This window comes from Dasypus novemcinctus, chromosome 2, assembly GCF_030445035.2.
Source record: "Dasypus novemcinctus isolate mDasNov1 chromosome 2, mDasNov1.1.hap2, whole genome shotgun sequence".
NCBI lineage: Eukaryota > Metazoa > Chordata > Mammalia > Cingulata > Dasypodidae > Dasypus > Dasypus novemcinctus.
This window is the reverse complement of record NC_080674.1, coordinates 88,062,383-88,074,674: the sequence shown is the minus strand read 5'-3', so window position 1 is coordinate 88,074,674 and position 12,292 is coordinate 88,062,383.

Here is a 12,292-nt window from a genome sequence, read left to right as displayed (position 1 = left end):
AACATCAGCAATTTGCTCAGTCCTTCTCTTATCTCCTTTAAGAATCCACCACCTACCACCAGGACCTGAAGACACTTTCCAATAATTTCTTCTGGAAGTTTTATGGTTCTTGCCTTTATTTTTAATTTTTTTTTAATCCATTTTGAGTTAATTTTAGGATAAGGTGTGAGATAGGAGTTCTCTTTTCTTCTTTTGGCTATGGATATCCAGTTCTTACAACATCATTTGTTGAATGGAAAGTTCTGCCTGAGCTGTCTGGGTTTGACAGGCTAGTCAAAATCAATTGACCATACATGTGAGAGTCTGTTTCTGAGCCATCAATTTGGTTCCAACGGTCTATTGTGCCTATCTTTAGGCAAGTACCATGCTGTTTTTACCACTATAGGTAGGTATTATGATTTCAAGTCTGGAGATGAGGGTTCACTTTTCCTTTTTATGATGTTTCTGGCTATTCAGGGCTCCTTATCCTTCCAAATACATTTAATAATCAAGTTTTCAGTTTTTCTTTAATGCTGCTGGAATTTTTATTGGGATTGCATTAAATTTGTATATCAATTTGAGTAGAATTGACATCTTAATGATATTTAGTCTTCCAATCCATGAGTATGGAATGTTCTTCCAGTTATTTAGGCCTTTTTTGATTGGTTTTAACACTGAGTTGCAGTTTTCTGAATACAAGTGCTTTACATTATTGGTTAAGTTTATTCCTGACTATTTGATTTTTATCTGTCATGTTTTATTTTCACCACTCTTTTCACACTTTCAGTTACTTTTATTGATATAATCTTCATTTCTAGACTATCTTCCAGGCCCCTCTCTCCTGTCTTTTCTTTTCAGTCTCTAAAACACCCTTTAGTATTTCCTGAAAATCTGGTTTCTTGCTTAGAAATTCTCTCAGTTTCTGTTTATCTGTGAATATTCTAATTTTGCCCTCATTTTTGAAAGACAGTCTTGCTGGATATAAGATTCATGGCTCGAAGTTATTCTCTTGTAGTATCTTAAATATATCAGACCACTGTCTTCTTGCCTCCATGGTTTCTGGTGAGAAATCAGGATGTAATCTTATTGGATATCCCTTATATGTTATGCATTGCTTTTCTCTTGCTGCTCCCAAATTCTCTCTTTGTCTTTGGCCTTTGACATTCTGATGAGTTGTGTCTTGGAGTTGGTCTATTTGGATTTTTTCAGATGGGAGTACGTTGTGCTTCTTGGACAGGGATATCTATGTCCTTCAATAGGGTTGGGAAATTTTCTACCATTATTTCTTCAAATATTCCTTCTGTCCCTTTTCTCTTCTCATTTCCTTCTGGGACACCCATGCCATGTATGTTTGCATGCCTTTTGCTATCATTTAGTTCCCTGAGACCTTGTTCAATTTTTTTCATTCTTCTCTTCATCTGTTCTTTTATATGTTCACTTTCAGAGGCCATTTCTTCAAGCTCACCAATCCTTTCTTCTGCCTCCTCAAATCTGCTATTATATGAATCCAATGTTTTTTAATTTCATTAATTGTACCTTTCATTCCCATAAGGTCTGCTAGTTTTCTATGTATACTTTCAAATTCTTCTTTGTGCTTATCCAGTGTCTTCTTAATATTCTTTTTTTTTTTTTTAAAGATTTATTTATTTTATTTAATTTCCCCCCCTCCCCTGGTTGTCTGTTCTTGGTGTCTGTTTGCTGCGTCTTGTTTCTTTGTCTGCTTCTGTTGTCGTCAGCGGCGCCCGCTTCTGTTGTCAGCGGCACGGGAAGTGTGGGCGGCGCCATTCCTGGGCAGGCTGCTCTTTCTTAATATTCTTAATCTCTTTAGTCATCTCATTGAATTTATTAAGGAGATTTGCTTGAACATCTATAATTAGTTGTCTCAACTCCTTTTTGTCATTTGGAGGCTTCTCTTCTTCCTTTAACTGGGCCATAGCTTCCTGTTTCTTGGAGTGGACTGTAATTTTTTACCGGTATCTTCACATCTGTCTTATTAGAGTATTTTTCCTGGGTGCAGGTTTTCTCTTTAGTTTCAGGTTTCATATCGTTTCTCCCTTGTTGGTTATGCAGTAGGAGCCAAGCATGTAATTGGTTCTGAAAGCTGTGGGGGCTCAAGCTGCCCTCATTGTACCAGGGACCAATTAAGCTTCTTCCAACTTTCTCCTTTGTCAGAGTCACAGTTATATGGAATAATCCATCTGCAGGCCTAGACTGTAGTAGCCCAGAGAGACTGATGAAGGTTCACATCCCTTTCTCCCATGCCTGGGGCAGGGATGGAGCTGCAGGTGTAGGTAGTAATCTATGCAGTGCAGGTCAAAGATGACCATAGTTGCCCTGGTAAATTTTCAGTTTATGTCAGCCAAAGTCACCTGCAGTTACCTGTATAGGCTGGTGCCAGAGGTGGGGCTGAAGCCTAGGTGGGCTGCAGGCTGATCTGTGTGGAAGAAACTGGTTCCTGTCAACACTAAGAGTTTCAGTTAGCTCGACTTCTCCTCAGGCTGGGGGTGGAGTCAGGATGGCGGTTACTGGCCTCTTTCTGACTTGGGCTGATTCACACCCCAGCTGTTCCCATGGTTATCTTTTAGCCAGCCAAGTTTACCAATCAGTATCAAAAATCGGCAGTCAACCATCTCCTCCTCCATTGTTTCTGGGAAATGAAGCTTCCAATTCCCATCACATAGCAGCTCCTGGGGTGGCTTGTACCACCAGAGTAAGATGATCACCAACCTCTGTGGCTTGGCTGGTAATTTCCCGGAGAGGGTGGTGCAGGTCCCTGCAGTTTCCTCCCTGCTGGAGGTGGCACTGGGGCCTAGGCTAGAGCTGCAATCTGATCTGGATGGAAAGAAGCCAGTCTCCACCAGCACTGGGATTCTCAGTCTGCCCCACTTCCCCTGTGCCTGGTGCAGAGTTAAGATGGCAGTTCCCAGGCTCCTTCTGACCTGGACAGGCTCAAACCTTAGCTATTCTCAGGATTATACTGTAGCCCACTGAATTTCCTCATTGTAATTGAAATTGGTACCCAACCATCTTTTCCTCCCCCGTTTTGGGAAAGTGGAGCTTTCAACTCCAGTTGTGGAACAGCTCCTGGGGCAGCTTTGTGCCTCCAGTGGAGGATGGCCACCGGCCTCCAGGGTGTGGCGCGCTCTACTTAAGAGTCTTCTCTGCAGATGAGCAGTCTCCTCCTTTCATTCCCCCAAGAGCATTGTAGGATGCTCTTCTGGCATCCTGGAACCCCCAAGCAGGTGCTTTAGCTAGCTCCGGAGAGCTTTGGGTGTTTGCTAACTGCTCTGTAGCAGGAGCTGACTCTAGGAGCTCCTTACTCCACTGCCATCTTGCTGGTTCTTCCTTGTTTGCTATTTTTAATCAGAAGGAATTGTACTTTTAAAAATAATAGCACAATTGAGGTGCAATTCACATATCACATATTCAGTGATTTAAAATGCACAATTCAATGATTTTCTTTATATTCACATAGTTGTAAAATGGCTACCACAGACAATTTTATAACATATGTGCCACTCCAAAACTAAACATTATACACATTAGCACTTACCCATTTCCTCATATCCTGCCTCCCCACCCAGACCTACGTAACCTAACCATTTTGTTAATCTACTTACTGTATCTTTATATTTGTCCATTCTGGACATTTTATGTAAATTGATCATATAAAGTGTGAATTTTTGTAACTACCTTATTTTCCTTAATATCAGTGTTAATACTCATTCATGCTTCATTTCTTTTTATTTCTAAATAACATTGCATTTAACAGATGTACCACATATTAATTATCTATTCATCAAGTTGATGGATATTGGGTTGTTTCAATTCTTAGATAATTATGAGTAACACATTATGAATATTTGTGTATTACTTTTTATGAGGACATATATTTTCATTTACATTGGATATGTACTTAGGAGTAGAATTGACAGGTAAAATGATAAATCTGATAAAACTTAATTTTTTTTTTTTGTATGTGACACATTGCTTCTCTCTTGTTTTCGGAATTCTGTCTTTATCTATGGCATTTGACAATTTGATTATAACATTTTCTTTGGATTTTCCTGGTTGGAGATCATTGAATATCTTGGACATATACATTCATGTGTTTTGTTAAATTTGGGCAATTTTTAGCCACTATGTATTTTTAAATTTTCTCTTTTTCCTCTTTCTATTCCTTCTGGGATTCCCACACTGTGTGCATTGGTATGATTGATGTGTCCTATAGATTCCTCAGGTTCTGTTCATTTTTCTTCCTTTTTTCCTCTTTATGCTCCTCAGACTGAATGATTTCACTTGTCTTGTATTCAAGTTCATTGATTCTTTCTTCAGCCATCCCCAATGTGCTGTTGAACCACTCTAGGGAGTTTTAAATTTCTGTTACTATGCAGGGCAAGTTCTGGTACAGAGTCCCTCAGGCCACCACAAGACAGATTAGGCCAGAGATAGATATTCCATGTGCACAAGGGTTACTCTGCTACCTCTGAAATCAGGACCAGAGATCCACATGGAAAGCAGGACTGAGTCTGCACCAAGTTAGTGAGGGGATGGAAGAGGGCCCAGTCATTTCTCCTGGAAATCATACTGCTTTTGCTTTCAAAGCTTTGAGAAAGATATTGCTGTCAGTTCTTACTGGTTGTTCAAAGCTTCTGTGCCATGACTTTTCTTACTCAAACATCTTAACCAGGGCAGGTCCCTCACTGTGGTTTTAATTTGCAATTTGCTGATGGGTAATGATGTTAAACATCATTTCAGGTGCTTATTTGGCTTTTAAATATCTTCATTGGAGAAATGTCTATCCAGATCCTTTTTTTAAAAATGAGTTATTTTTCTTTTAACTATTGAGTTAAAGAGTTCTTTACATTGTCTAAATACAAGCCCATTACCAGATATATGGAATTATTTTCTCCTACTATATAGGTTGTTAAATATATTTTCTGCATCTCTTAAGTTGGTCATGGGCTTTATGTCCTTTATTCTATTCTCATCATGTATTATATTAATTAATTTTCAGTATTAGATCAACCACTGAATTCCTGGTATAAATTGCACTTTGCCAAAGTATAGTATAATTTTATATATTGTTGGATTTGGCTTGCTAGTGTGGTTTAAGTATTTCTGTATCAATATTCATAAGATATATTATGGTATGGTTTTCTTTCTTGTGATGTCTTTTTCCTGGTTTTAGTATTTGTATTAGTTAGCCAAAGGGGTGCTGATGCAAAATATCAGAAATCTGTTAGCTGTTATAAAGGGTATTTATTTCAAGTAGAAATTTGCAGTCACAAAGCCATAAAGCATAAGTGACTTCCCTCACCAAAGTCTGTTCCACTTGTTTGAGCAAGATGGCTGCTTGTCTCTGTGAGGGTTCAGTCTTCCTCTTTCACCTATGACTCTATTGTCCCAGTTCCTTCCATTCTTGGCTGTAGGCTAGCATAAGGCTTGTCTCCCTATGGGGTTCATTTCTTTCCAGGCCTTCTCAGCTGTTCAGGGCTCTGGTCCCTTCAGCTGCAAACCATCAGACAAATAGCTTGGATCTGTCGCCAGGCTCCAGCATCAAAACTCAAACTCTCTCCTCTGCTGGTTTTTTTTCTCTGTGAATCCCTGTCCACCAAGGGGACAGGAACTCAACTTCCTACTGACATGGCCAAGTCAAAGCCTTAATCATAATTTAATCAAGTAAAAATGAAACCTCTGATTTTAATACAATCTCATACACTTAAAGGAACAGACCAGTTTACAAATACAATTCAATATCTATTTTGGGAATTCATAAAAACTGCCGAACTGCCACAGTACAAAAGTAATACTAGCCTTACAGAATTAGTTGGGAAGTATTCCCTCCTTTTATACTCTTTGGAAACATTTAAATGTCTTATTTAAAACCTCTGTCTTATGGGTGGGGCCTGGGTAGAGTAAAAATCCCCACCTTAAGTCACACATACCAAGAATTTAGCCTCTGAAAATCAGATCTAAAGGGAATAAGAAATGTTAGCCATTGTACCATCCAATTTAGATACCATACCTTATGCCTGGCTGATGAAAGATTGTTCTATATTCTTGGCCATACCCACTGGAGCAAAGCTTTCATGACAATGAGCTGGAGGGTAGGAGAGAAGGGAGGGTGTTATGATTCAATTACTAGGGAATCTCTCTGTTTTAACAACAGTTTAGAAGATTTTCTTGAAGAAATATGTTGCCATGTGCTATATGCCATAACACATGTGCTAGGAACTTTAAATGATTATTTGTTTGTTGCTTGATTTTAGAATTTTCAGTTAGGTTGTTGCACTGTGGAATGAGTTTATATAGCTTCTTAAGCTGCCATTCCACAGTAGGAAACGCCTTAATTTGTAAAAGATTGTTTTATTGGATATAAACTTGTTTGTTGACAATATTTTCCTTTCAGCACTTTAAGTCACTCCAATGTCTTCCAAAGTTTATAGTCTCTGATGATGTCAGCTCTTAATTTCAGTGAAAATTAATTGTATATAATGAGTCACTTCCCCTCTCTGCTCTCAAGATTTTCTCCTTACATTTGTCTTTCAACATTTGGACGATGAAGTTTTTAGTGTGGATTTCTTTGAGGTTTTCCTACTTGGAGTTCATCAACCTCTTTAGATGTGCATATTAAAGTTTTTCTTCAAATTTTGGAAATTTTCAACCATTATTTTGCAAATATGTTTTCTCTCCTTCTAGTGTTCCTATTATGTATACATTGGTTTGCTTGATGGTATCCAACAAGTCTCTGAGGCATTTTACATTTTTTCTTATTTTTCTTTCTTTCTTTCTGTTTTCCCATACTAGATAATCTTAATGCATCTATCTTCAAGTTTGCTGATTTTTCCAGTTCAAAAATACTGTTGAATTCCTCTAATATTTTTCATTTCTCTTCTTACAGTTTCTAACACCAGAGGTTCTATTTGATTCTTTGTTATAAATTCCATCTCATTATTTGTACCCTGTAATTGAGGAGATATCATTATCATATTTTGTTGAATTTTCTGGATGTGAAGCTCATATTCCATTAAATATATTTATAATACCAGATTTTAGATCTTTGTCTACTCCATCATCTTGACTAGCTTCCAATTCCTGCCAATACTTTCTTTTGGTTGCTTTGTTCTTGTGAATGTACCATGTTTTTTGTTATTTCATGGTATATTATTTTAGTGAATTATGAACATTTAAATAATATAATGTGGCAATTCCATGAATCAGATTCTTCCCATTCTCAGAGTGTTTTTTTTTTGCTGTTTGTTGGTGATGTTGCTGCTCTTACTTGTTTACGACTTTCCTGGACTATTTTTGTGAGGTATGTATTCTTTGTCATTCATGTCCACTGAAGTCTCTGCACAATTATCTTAATGGAGATCTAATGAATAGACAGGGCTTTCCTTAATATTCTATATTCTTGTATTCTAATAGTCTAGAAGTCTCCAGCCTTTGTCAAGTGTTTTATGTGAGTGTTTTGGGGCATGCTAATAAGCAGTTTACAACTGCTTTAGAGTTCACTCCCTGCTGGCTCAGTCTCAAAGTAACCCGCAGGTGAAAGAGTAGAGCCTTCTCAGAATTTTTGTGGACATATGCAAAGTTTTGTATAATTGCATGGCTATAAAAGATTCTCAGGAATATATTTAGAACTTTTCAAACCCTTCTAGGAACATCTCATTCTCCAGATTTTCCTTTTAATATTTAGTCAGTCTTTTCCTATACCCAAATACTATTACTGCCTCAGGCAGTAGCGATATTCCACAATTTCCCATGTTTTATTTATTTTTATTTTTTAATTTTTTAATTTTTTTACACACAACCTGGGGATAGGGTTGTTTTGCACAGAGCAAGTTCTGAGTCAGCTCAAACAAAGACACAAATTTCAGTGAGCTACGAGATAAGATAAATGATAAAAATGTTCTGGGTTCATCACCAACTAGTTCTTCCCTCTCCAATAGCCCCAAGGTTGCTGGCTTTTATAGCGATAGTAGTTGCATTGTTATTTTTCAAGACTACCATGGAACTGAGGAGATGGTGATGGGGCTATAATAAGTTGAAACACCACAGAACTACTGTTTATACCAAGATTCTGCTTTTAAAAAAATGTTTGTAAAATTGTTGGAAAACTTTCATTAAATTCTGTGGTTCTGAAAAAGTTGATTTGGACTATTTTTGCCAGCATTCTTATTAATTTTATGGTGTATTAGTCAGCCAAAGTGGTGCTGATGGAAAATACGAGAAATTTGTGAGCTTTTATAAAGGGTATTTATTTGGGGCAGAAGCTTATAGTCACAATGCCCAAAATTGTCCAACTCAAACTACCAAAAGAGGTACTTTCTCACCCAGAGTCTGTCTCCACGTATTGACCCAAGATGGCAGGCGATGTCTGTGATGGTTCAGTCTTCCTCATCTTTCCAAGTCACCATGGTCCCAGCTTCCTACAATCTCACCTGGAGGCTGGGACAAGTTTTGTCTCTCTCCTGGAGTTCATTTCTCTCTGAGCTCAGGTGCTCTGCTCTCTCTACAAGGCCAACTGTGAATCGTCAGGTGAATGGCTCCTCTCTCTTTCTGGGGTCTCTGCCATGTCTAATGTACCCTTCTCCCTTTCCTCACATATCTGCTTCTCTGTGCACTTACTTCCTGGGCTTCAGGTTCAAAACTTCATCTGTCTCCTCTGCCTTGTCATTTTCTCTGTGATTCCCCACCCCACCCACATCCTACTAACATGGCCCAACCAAAGCCCTAGTAATAATCTAATCAAATAAGAGTGAAATCTCTGAATTCAATATAATCTAAAGGTATCACTAACCCAGAGGAACAGACCAGTTTACAAGCATAATCAGTATTTCTTTTTGGAATTCATCAATAATATCAAACTGTGATATATGGAGAGGGAGATATTTTGTGGGTCCTTTCTTCGCTATTCTGGAAGTCCTTCCAGATGCTTTAATTTGTTGAAAGAATTTCATTTTTCTATTGAGGGAACATTATACTTTTTGTTCATTTAGTTAATATCATGAATTGCTTTGATTCATTTTTTAAGGTTAACCACCCTTGTTTTTTTGGGATGAACTCCCCTTTCTTATAATGTGCTATATGTTTCATGTATTGCTGGACTGGATATATTATAACTTTGAAGTTTTCAACCTATATTCTTTTCTTTTAATTTCTTGGTTTGGCTTCTAGATTTGGTAATGCTTGTGATCCATATGAGAAGTGTTTGGAAAGTGTTCTCCTTCACCAACATGCCCCTTCCTCAATTTTCTGTAAGGATTTGTGTAAAGTTGACATTATTACTTAATTATATGTTTGTTAAACTAAATGAATCAAGTTATATGAGCACTGAATTTCTTTGAGAAAAGCTTACACATTCAATTTCTTCATTAAATATGGTACTATTCATATTTTCTATGTCTTTTAAAATAAGATTTCATGGTTTTTGTCTTTTAAGGAACTTGTGTTTTCCAAGAATGTGGTCAAATATATACTGGTATGAAGTTGTTTATAATATTACCTTATCATTCTTTTAATAACTGTAATATCTGTAATAATGTTGCTGATGCCATTCCTCATATTATTGATTTATGTCTCTCTCTTTTCCTTTTTTCCTAATTAGTGTAGCTAGGGTGTTGGGTTGTTTTTTTTTTTTTTTTTAATTATCTTATAAAAGAATCAACCTTGGTTTCATTAAGTTTTAATTTTTAGATTTCAATCACTTCCATGTAGTTCTTTATTCTTTCCAGTTTTCTGTTTATTTTGTCACTAATTTTATTTTCTTTTTCTAATTTCCTAAGGTAGATTTTGAGAGAATTGAATTGAGAAATTTCTTCTATTCTAACACAGATTTTTAGCACAAACTTTTCCCCCTCTATGTATACTTTAAAGGCATCCTACAAATTGGTTACATTGGTTGTTTTGTTGTTGTTCTTCTTGTCATCATTATTTTTTAATTTCAGCCTGTGCAAAATACTTTCTTGTTTTCCTTTTGATTTCTCTTTTAAGTCATCAAATATTTAGAAATCCTTTATTTAGTTTCCAAATATTTGGAGGTTTATCAGAGATCCTTCTATTATTGATTTATAATTTAATTACTTTATGGTTAGTGAACATAATTTATATTAATATAATTTGGGATATTTTAAATTCATTGTAATTTATATTCCTGAATATAGTTTATCTTGGTAAATGTTCTGTGCACACTTGAAACCAATTTATATATGTATATTTTCTGTAGTGTATCTTTCTATAAATGTCAGTTAGATAAAATTGATTAAGTATGTTGACCGTGTATTCTATTTCCTCTACAATTTTCTTGTACTGGGAGGGAGGTGTTGAAATCTCTACAGATTTTCCGCTTTTTCCTTGAAGTTTTATTGGTTGTTACTTCCTTTATTTTGCAACTTTGTATAACATTTAGGACTTTTATATTATTTTAATGAATTAACCCCTTTTTAATCATGAAATTACATTTTTCTGATAGTTTTTTTTTTTTGCTATGAAGTTTCTTTTGTCTAACATTCATATTACCACTCCAACTTTTGTTATACTAGTATTAATATGGTATATTTCACTTTATCTTTTTGCTTTTAGCCTATCTATTTCTTTATGTTTATCAAAGTTTTCTTATAGGGAGTATATAGTTGCCTTTTAAATAAATCTAATATGATAACGTCTTGCTTTTATTGAGGGCTTTCAGCCCATTCATATTTAATCTATATGTCCCAGTTGTTAGTTACCTTTTTTTTGGTCTGTATTCTTTTGGATTGAAGTTTTTTTGCATGTGCATGTGTTTTCTATTTTATCTACTTTGCTGATTTATTGGCTGTGACTCTTTGTATTTCTCACATTCATAGATGACTTAGTTGACTTAGAGTCAGGGTTGCTATTTGAGTTTTAAAGGGTTGTTTTTTTATTTCCGTTATGAATCATATCCATTATTTGAGTATTTGCCTCTTTTATTTAACATTATTTTAATATTTTCTAAAATATAAGATAGCCATATTATAGTGATTGGAAATATAGTCAAATTTTGTTTTCTTAAATTTTACTTTTTTCTATTGTAATGACATCAATTGATACTCAAGTAACATATACTCATTATAAGTGGAGGAACAGGGTGATAAATAACATGGAAAATTCTGTTGGAAGAAAAAAACTTATACCAAAGAAAATGGAAAGCCTTTTGTGGTGGTTTGGAGTTATGTACCCCAGCTTAATTCATTCCTGTGGGTATGAATTCTTATAAATAGGATTTTTTTAAAGATTTTAAATTTTTAAAAATTTATCCGCCCCCCCCCCCCACCTTTGTGGCTTGTTTTTGCTGTTTGCTCTCTGTGTTCATTCCCTGCATGTTCTTCTGTGTCTGCTTGTCTCACTTTTGTTGCATCATCTTGCCACGTCAGCTCTCTGCATGGGGCGTGGACCGTCAGCTCTCCGTGCAGGGATTAGGTCAGCTTGCCTTCACAGGGAGGACCTGGGACACAAACCCAGATCCTCAGATGCAAACCCAGGGCCTCCTATATGGTAGATGGGATCCCAATCAATTGAGCCACAGCCATTTCGCTAAATAGGACTTTTTGATGAAGTTACTTTAGTTAATGGGTGGCCAAGTTGAATCCAGGACAGGCCTTAGTCATATTGCTGAATTCTCTTATAGAGATGATGAGCGAGAGAGAGAGAGAAGAGAGAGAGAGAGAGAGAGAGAGAGAGAGAGAGAAAGAGAGAGAGAGAGAGAGAGAGAGAGAGAGAGAGAAAGAGAAAGAGAGAGAGAGAGAGAGAGAGAGAGAGAGAGAGAGAGAGAGAGAGAGAGAGAGAGAGAGAAAGCAGTCCTAGGATATTGTATCAGGAAAATGTGTCAGAATGAATGTCATTTCAAATATTTACTTGATTATAGATTACTTCATTATAAAAAAAAATAAAGTTTTCTTTTAATTTTAAAATAGATAAGAACATAATTTCCATGATTTATAATTTAGAACAATTTTGTTCCCTTAGCCCTTCAAGTTAACTATGATGTTGTCCAGTCCAATACATTCGTGGATTCACCTTTTTAAAATTTGGAAGAAATATCCTTTTAAAAACTGTGTATTGTTTTCACAAATAAACAGTGCATACTTTTATATGGTTTTGATAATAATTTTAAAATATATTTATTCTACCTATTTTAAGATGAAAATTAACAATTTCATTTTATATCCTTGACATGAATGAATTTTACTTAATTACAGTTATGTATATTTTGTTCTTATAGCCAACTCCAGGATGTACGGAGGCTGTAAGTCAGAAAATGATCCTAAAATAAGCAGAAATTGAATAT